Here is a 7663-nt window from a genome sequence, read left to right as displayed (position 1 = left end):
ATAGTGCTCCCTGCTCAGCAGGGAGTCTGCTTCTCGCTCTCCCGCTGCCCCGTATCCTCACTGGTGCTCTGTCTCTTGCTCTGTTCTCTTTCCCAAATAAGTAAATAAAATCATTAAAAAAGAAGTAAGAGACAAGCAAATGAGATACCAGAATCCAAACTATAAATTCGACAAAGGAGGAAAGACGATCCACTGGAAGAAAGACAGTCTCTTCAATAAATGGTGCTGGGAAAATTGGTCATCCACATGCAGAAGAATGAAACTAGACCACTCTCTTGCACCATACACAAAGATAAACTCAAAATGGATGAAAGATTTAAATGTGAGACAAGACTCCATCAAAATCCTAGAGGAGAACACAGGCAACACCCTTTTTGAACTTGGCCACAGTAACTTCTTGCAAGATACATCCACGAAAACAAAAGAAACAAAAGCAAAAATGAACTATTGGGACTTCATCAAGATAAGAAGCTTTTGCACAGCAAAGGATACAGTCAACAAAACTCAAAGACAACCTACAGAATGGGAGAAGATATTTGCAAATAACATATCAGATAAAGGGCTAGTTTCCAAAATCTATAAAGAACTTCTTAAACTCAACACCAAAGAAACAAACAATCCAATCATGAAATGGGCAAAAGACATGAAGAGAAATCTCACAGAGGAAGACATAGACATGGCCAACATGCACATGAGAAAATGCTCTGCATCACTTGCCATCAGGGAAATACAAATCAAAACCACAATGAGATACCACCTCACACCAGTGAGAATGGGGAAAATTAACAAGGCAGGAAACAACAAATGTTGGAGAGGATGCGGAGAAAAGGGAACCCTCTTACACTGTTGGTGGGAATGTGAACTGGTGCAGCCACTCTGGAAAACTGTGTGGAGGTTCCTCAAAGAATTAAAAATAGACCTGCCCTACGACCCAGCAATTGCACTGTTAGGGATTTACCCCGAAGATTCAGATGCAATGAAACGCCGGGGCACCTGCACCCCGATGTTTCTAGCAGCCATGTCCACAATAGCCAAACTGTGGAAGGAGCCTCGGTGCCCATCGAAAGATGAATGGATAAAGAAGATGTGGTTTATGTATACAATGGAATATTACTCAGCCATTAGAAACAACAAATACCCACCATTTGCTTCAACGTGGATGGAACTGGAGGGTATTATGCTGAGTGAAGTAAGTCAATCGGAGAAGGACAAACAGTGTATGTTCTCACTCATTTGGGGAATATGAATAATAGTGAAGGGGAATATAAGGGAAGGGAGAAGAAATGTGTGGGAGATATCAGAAAGGGACACAGAACATAAAGACTTCTAACTCTGGGAAATGAACTAGGGGTGGTGGAAGGGGAGGAGGGCGGGGGGTGGGGGTGAATGGGTGACGGGCACGGAGGGGGACACTTGACGGGATGAGCACTGGGTGTTATTCTGTACGTTGGTAAATTGAACACCAATAAAAATTAATTTATATATATAAAAAAATATTCATCTATCAATGCTACATTTCAGAAATAAAAGCATAATTTTGTTATGTTTTTAAATGTATGTTTGGTTCTCCTTTGTGTTCTAAAGTATTTGATAAGATTTGTTTTTAGGTGTTTACTTCAGTAAATTAGAGGTTACAGGAAATGGTCATAGTGTTAGATAGGAATTTGTGTCTGAGTAATGCAGTGTGATTAGAATTGCTTTCTTATTGTGGGAGCTAGATAATTGGTCCAGAGGAAATGAGATTTCCTGGTGATCAAGCCTCATGGCCACTGTCTGTAGCCCTAGTAGCAAGTATTAACTACCTTCCATTTGAACTTGGTCCTGCTCATGTTATCACAGGGTCCAGCAATATAACTGAGTTAATCACATTCTAGGAAGAGGTAATGTATATTTTTGGCTACTAATATTTTTTTCTTCATTTCAGCAACTATAGAAAACTTTCATGTGGTGGAAACATTAGCTGATAATGCAATCATCGTTTATCAAACACACAAGGTAAAAATCTCTTCATCCCAAAAGGATTTCACTGTAGTTCAAAGTGAGACATGTATAAATTCTCTAAAAGTAAAATTTGGCAGGAAATCAAATGCCGTAAAAGATCCAAAGACTTTGTTAATGATGCATGAACATCACATATTTGAAAGGATATCAGTTCATTCAAAGCTGAACCTAAGACAAGAACCTGAGAAATATCCAGAAACAGTGTGTTTGATAAAGATCTCCAGTTAGTTATGTCCACTTAAAATTTAAAAAATACTGAAATCCTGTTAAATATTTTTGTAGCGTCTAGTCTTTATAGGCGATGAGTGATCATTACCAAATACAAAAGTGAATCAGCATTTCCTGTGACCATAGTAATGAAGGGAATGGAAAGTATGTATGTTAAGTCATGTAAGTGGATTATCTGAAAGCATGGGGAAATTGCTAAGCATAACTATTAAGAAGTTGGTCATATACCAGAGCACACAGAAACATCATTTAAGTTAGTTCACTTTCTTCCTTTTCTTTTTTTTTTTTACTGGTTTTATTTATTTATTTATTTGAAAGATACAGAGATAGAGAATACGAGCAGGAAGGAAAGGAAAAAGCAGACTCCTTATGGAGCAACTTGCTCAGTGCAGGGCTTCATCCCAGGACCCCCGGGATTGTGATCTGAGCTGTAGGCAGATGCTTAACCAACTAAGCTACCCAGGTGCCCCTAAATTGGTTCACTTTCATTTCACTTTTCCTTCATCTCTTTCTCTGCTATTCTTAGATATTTAAAATTAAAGAATTAATATTTCTCTTACCTTATTCTTCTCTGTTTCCTGAAAATTGCCGAATAATATATTGTGTAAAAAAACGATAAATGGGGATAGTATGTGGGAGGAAGGGGAAAATAAATGAAGGGAATTAAGAGGTGCAAACTTCAAGTTATAAAAAGTAGAGCATAGGGAAGGTAGTAATATTTGTAATAAGGTTACAATAACAGATGATGACTACACCTTTTGTGGTGAGCCCTGAGTAATATATAAAATGGTCAAATCAGCATGCTGTATACCTGAAAATAATATAACCTTCAATTTTTAAAAAGGAAAATAATAAAAAGGACCTATAATTTTAGAAAGATCTATTCAATGTAATATTTTATGTTATGTAAGAAATACAATAATTCAATAGGTGCTTCCCTTTTCTCTTCTTTAAATGACTTTTTAGGGGCACCTGGGTGGCTCAGTGGTTTGAGCATCTGCCTTTGGCTCATGATCCTGGGGTCCTGGGATCGAGTCCCACATCATGCTCCCTACAGGGAGCCTGCTTCTCCCTCTGCCTATGTCGCTGCCTCTTTCTGTGTGTCTCATGAATAAATTTTTTAAAATCTCAAAAAAATAAAAAAATAAATGACTTTTTAATTGGGTTGAATATATGAAAATATTGTGGGTTTGTTAGGTATTTCCTGAACTCAGTTTTGTCATGTGGGGCATCTTAAATGTAATGATTATGAGGTAGGCCTGATTTTACATGGTAGCTGCTTAAGAAATGTGTAAAAAATACATTATAGGTCAACTTTGCTTCAATTAAAAAAGAAGTGTATAACAACAAAGATTCTGCTTTAGCATACAGATTTGGGGAGTCCAAGGGAAGCTTAAAGTTGAGTAAATGTTAAAAATACCGATTAACTGCCTTTAATTTGGAATCAATAGAAATTACATAGAAGAATCTTATAATCTGAGGACAATTGATCTTGGGAAACAGTCTGCTGAAAATATTTCACTTCGTAAATAGTAGATGGAGGGAAGGATTTAAATAAGCTGTATTACAATCACTTTTTGAAAAATAAAGCTAAAAACTATTAATGTCTCTTCAATGTAACAAAATTTAAGTTAGAATTATAAATGTTTAAATAAACAAATTATCCTGGTATAATTTTTTTTTCAAAAATTCAGTAATGCTATACAATTTTTCCTTTAAATGTGGCTTATTTTATAATTTGATCTTAAAGAGGGCTACTTCTCTCCTGATCTTTAAGTCATTCTCACTCTTTAATTTTTCATCTTCTCATTCTTGTGGACTTGAATTCATTAATTCTAACACAGTCAAATTTTCCTTTATTACTAGCTTCACATAGCAGTGCTCAGCACTGCTTTCATGTATTTTGTGAAATTTATTATCTTTAATATATGAACCATTTCACTTTCCAAATGATTTGTGTTGTATTGACATTGAGTTGTTGGTTATTATACTCAACAATTAGGAAAGGCACAGTGTATATTTTCTGTCATTTAAAAGTACACAGTCTGTTTTCACAAATCTCATTTCCATTATCATCCCAACATGATGTGTCTCCCTGCATACCATAAAGTTGAAAGATTCAGTCTAATTGATTTGGTATTCTTCAGATGTGATTACGATGTCAAAGGAGCAGTCTTCTTACACTGAAATCTTAGCGTTTAAGTCTCTGAACACTTTAAACAGAGGTTGAATACTGAAAAGCAGAATGTTAGGGGCGCCTCAGTGCCTCAGTTGGTTAAGCATCTCCCTCTGCCTTTGGTTCCAGTCGTGATTCCAGCCAGAGTTCTGGGGATAGAGCCCCTGTGGCTGACTCTCTGTTCTGCGGAGAGCCTGCTTAACGCTCTCCTCCCCGCTGGTGCTCTTTCTCTCAAATAAATTAAAAATCTAAAATAAATAAATAAATAAAATGAAATAGAACATTACCAGGGTCTTTGGGAGGGAATAATGGGGAATTAATTACTTATTGAGTACAGAATTTCTGTTCAGGTTGATAAAAAATTTTGGAAATGATGATGTTTATGTAATATTATGAATGTAATGTCACTGAATTATACTCTTAAAAATGCTTTAAGTGGTAAAATTTTTGTTACATATAACCACAACTTAAAAAAAGATTATCCCTTTGATGCTATTATTATTCTGCAAAGCCATTAATTCAGTATTCATAATTTACTTTGCTGGGTACTTTCAGATACTGTCCATTTAAAATTTGACAGATTTTACCTTTGCCTAAGTTATTTATTGGTCTTACATTTGTTTCTCTGTCAGTTTCATATTACATAGGAATTTAAATGTAGTTCACATTTTTGAAAGTTTTTTACTTCTTCCACAGAGAGTGTGGCCTGCTTCTCAGCGAGATGTATTATATCTTTCTGCCATTCGAAAAATACCAGCCTTGACTGAAAATGACCCTGAAACTTGGATAGTGTGTAATTTTTCTGTGGATCATGACAGTGCTCCTGTAAGTGCATTTATATAAATTTGTATAGTTGTACAGTATGAAGCTAAATATACAGTGCAGAACGAAAGTGATAAACACATAGGACACACACAAATACTTGATAACATTTCTTAGACTTTGTTTTCTGTTGAATTGGCTTCTTGGGACATGATAGCCCATGTGTTATCCAAGGACAGCAGTCATGGCTGTGAACACCCACCCAGCAGGGGCTGTTTTCCTTTCCTCCTGAAGTTAGAGGAAACAGAACTGAATGGGTAAATAATGGAAGGCTGCTTTCCACAGTTCCCTCTCCAGCCATGATCAACTGCTAGCAAAACCTCTGTGGTTTCTATCTCAGTTTAGCTCCATCTACTGCTTAAGAGGAGAGAAAAAACATTCCTGATGTCATAACAGCTTGTTTTATTTATTGGTGCTTATAAGATTTGTTGGAGATGTTGATGAGCTGTAGTTTTAGATAACCTAATGTATTAGGCCATTAGGGATTATAAAATGCTAAGCATCTACTGCACTGATGTTTCGTTTCTGTTATTTGTTTTGGCAGCTAAACAATCGATGTGTCCGTGCCAAAATAAATATTGCTATGATTTGTCAAACCTTGGTAAGCCCACCAGAGGGAAACCAGGAGATCAGCAGGGACAACATTCTATGCAAGATTACATATGTAGCTAATGGTATGTATTTTGGGGTTTCTTTTGCTATTTGGGCATGTAGATTTTCATTCAGTCATTCACTATTATTTTAGTGATCTCTACACCCAACATGCGGCAACAACTCCTGACCCCCGAGATCAAGAGACACATGCTCTTCCAACAGAGCCAGCTAGGCACCCCTAGATTTTCTTCTTATAATCTAAAAGCCTTTTTAGTTTTTATCATTTAGATTAGTAATTTTTAATTTGGAGAGATGTGTATTGAAATTATCAGGAAACTTTGAAAATAGTCACGTCTAAATTTGATCCCAGAACTACTCTATCAGATTTTTTTAGGCTGGGGCTAGGTAGATACATTTTAATACTTCCATATCTAGATGACTTTCACATATGCTTGGCTTTACGAACCATCTTACTATAGGGGCGCCTGTGGTTTGGTCAGTTGAGCATCTGCCTTTGGCTTGCATCATGATCCCGGAATCCAAAGATTGAGTCCCGCTTCGGGCTCCCTGCTTGGTGGGGAGTCTGTCTGCTTCTCCTTCTCTGTTTCCCCCTCCCCCTGCTCATCCTCTTTCTCTCACTCTGTCTCTCAAATAAATAAAATCTTAAAAAAAATCTTGTTACATATTTGTCTAATAAAATACATGTATAGTTAGGAATATAAGCAATACTAGTAAAGGAAATGAACAGTTCTGTTTCTCATTGTCAGGCTTTTTTTATTTCCTGGATAATTGCCTGCTTAGGATTCTTCTGACCCATTTCCCACCTACAGTAGTCATTGGAGTCCCTCTAATCAAATCCTCATGCCTTCTTTTTACGGGGACACAACTGCTACGGTGTTGAGTGATGTATTATTTGATTATAGTAAGAGTGACAAATCTATCTTACATAACCTAAAATGTTACTATATTAAGATTTGCTTATAATTTAGGGAGCCAAGAACATCTCAGATAGGTAATAGGTGCCTTCTTATTTGCTATGTGTTCTTGTGTGGTGGTTAGCATGAAGGAATTAATGGTCAGGATTTTAAGAGATGTTAACTGTTCCAATGTGAGAAATTTTTTAAAAGCAAAGGAACAAAATGAGTGTTTTACATACAAATGGAGAATTGTATCCCAACAGGTTTTAATTTCCCTTTATCTTGCAGTGAACCCTGGAGGATGGGCACCAGCCTCAGTATTAAGGGCAGTGGCAAAGCGAGAGTATCCGAAGTTTCTAAAACGTTTTACGTCTTATGTCCAAGAAAAAACTGCAGGAAAACCCATTCTGTTCTAGTGTTAACAGGTACTGGAAGATATATGTTATTCTTTTTTAAAAACTTTGACTAAGGGCAACCCCGGTGGTGCAGTGGTTTAGCGCTGCCTGCAGCCCAGGGCGTGATCCTGGAGACCCTGGATCGAGTCCCACGTCAGGCTCTCTGCATGGAGCTGCTTCTCCCTCTGCCTGTGTCTCTGCCTCTCTCTCTGTGTCTCTATGAATAAATAAATAAAATCTTAAAAAAAAAACCTTTGACTAATACGACTCTGCAGAAACTAAAATCTAGTTAATTGTTAGAAGTAGTTTCTGTGTTTTGAGATGTTCCCAGAGTTGTAATTGTAGTTTTTAGCCTTTAAAACATGTTTTTTTTCTGCGTATATTAGATGTATTTGCTTATGCAAAGAGATTTTAACATTATGGAGCCATAGAACTCCAGTACAAATTCCCTATTTTTTTCCCTTCCCAGAAATTACTTTAGGTTCGTTGTCTTTTCTTCCATACTTTTGTATGTATGTTGTGAGTGACAT

General features: G+C 36.7%; 1 long non-coding RNA gene across 1 annotated transcript; it reads left to right on the top strand.

Moving 5' to 3' along the window:
• Positions 1-5099: 5099 nt before the first annotated feature.
• Positions 5100-7163, top strand: LOC129514749 (uncharacterized). Its single transcript, XR_008665497.1, has 3 exons — positions 5100-5230; positions 5772-5901; positions 7027-7163. It is a non-coding gene; the product is annotated as an uncharacterized LOC129514749 (long non-coding RNA).
• The last annotated feature ends 500 nt before the right edge of the window (positions 7164-7663 follow it).

This window comes from Nyctereutes procyonoides, unplaced genomic scaffold (assembly GCF_905146905.1).
Source record: "Nyctereutes procyonoides isolate TBG_1078 unplaced genomic scaffold, NYPRO_anot_genome, whole genome shotgun sequence".
Taxonomy (NCBI): domain Eukaryota; kingdom Metazoa; phylum Chordata; class Mammalia; order Carnivora; family Canidae; genus Nyctereutes; species Nyctereutes procyonoides.
Note: the sequence above shows the minus strand (reverse complement) of the source record. Positions and strands in the feature narration are given on the sequence as shown.